A 1,329-nucleotide genomic window follows, 5' to 3' on the forward strand; every position below is an offset into this window, starting at 1 on the left:
CTTTTCATGGAGCAGTTTGCTGGCACTGTTTCCATTGAAACTGCAATATGATATTTTGGAGCGCATTGAAAGTTTAAGGTGAGAAATGAAATATCTTCAGACAAAAACAAAAACAAGCTTTCTGTGAAGCTGCTTGTGATGTGAGAATTCATCTCACAGAGTTAGACTTTTCTTTTCATGACGCCGTTGGATAGCACTGTGTTTGGGTAATCTGAGAAGGAATATTTTGTATCGAAACGGAGCCTATGGTGACAAAGAAAATATCCTCAGATAAAAACTATAAAGAAGCTTTATGAGAAACTTCATTGTGATTGTGAGTATTCATCCCACAGAATAACATCTTTCTTTCATGGTGCAGTTTGCTAACCCCGTTTTTGTCGAATCTGCAACAGGATATTCAGTATGATATTGAAGCCTATGGTGACAAAGAGAATATCCTCAGATAAAAGTCGAAAGAAGCTTTCTGAGAAACGGTTTGTGATTGGTGAATTCATCTTACTGAGTAACAGTGTTCTTTTAATTGATCAGTTTGCTAACACTGTTGTCTTGGAATATGCAATGGGATATTTCAGAGCGCACTGAAGTTTATGGTGACAAAGGAAATATCCTCATATAAACACTAGAAAGAAGCTTCTGAGAAAACTGCTTTGTGATTTGTGAATTCATCTCACAGAGTTACACAACTCTTTTCATGGAGCAGTTTGATAACGTTGCTTTTGGGGAATCTGATAAGGGACATTTTGATCGCATTGAAGCCTATGGTGACAAAGGAAATATCCTCACATAAAACTGGAAAGAAGGTTTCTGAGAAAATTGTTTGTGATGTGTGAATTCATTTTACAAAGTACACCTTTCTTTTCATGGAGCAGTTTGATAACAATTTTCTTTGGAATCTGAAAAGGAATAGTTGGGAGCATATTGAGGCCTATGGTGAAATAGGAAATATCCTCAGATAAAAACTAGAAAGAAGCTGCCTGAGAAACTGCTTTGTGATGTGTGAGCTCGTCTTACAGCGTTAAAACATTCTTTTCATTGAGCAGTTTGATGACAGTGTTTTCATGGAATCTGCGATAGGATATTTTGGATCGCATTGAAACCTCTGGGGACAAAGGAAGTACCCTCAGATAAAAACCAAAAAGAAGCTTTCTGTGAAATTGATTTGTTATCTGTGAATTCATATCACAACGTTACACCATTCTTTTCATTGAGAAGTTTGCTAACACTTTTTTCGTGGGATCTTCAATGGGATATTCGGGTGCGCATAGAGGAATATGGTGAAAAAGCAAATATCCTCAGATAAAAACTAGTAAGAAGCTTACTGAGAAACAG

Source organism: Rhinopithecus roxellana, chromosome 13, assembly GCF_007565055.1.
Source record: "Rhinopithecus roxellana isolate Shanxi Qingling chromosome 13, ASM756505v1, whole genome shotgun sequence".
NCBI lineage: Eukaryota > Metazoa > Chordata > Mammalia > Primates > Cercopithecidae > Rhinopithecus > Rhinopithecus roxellana.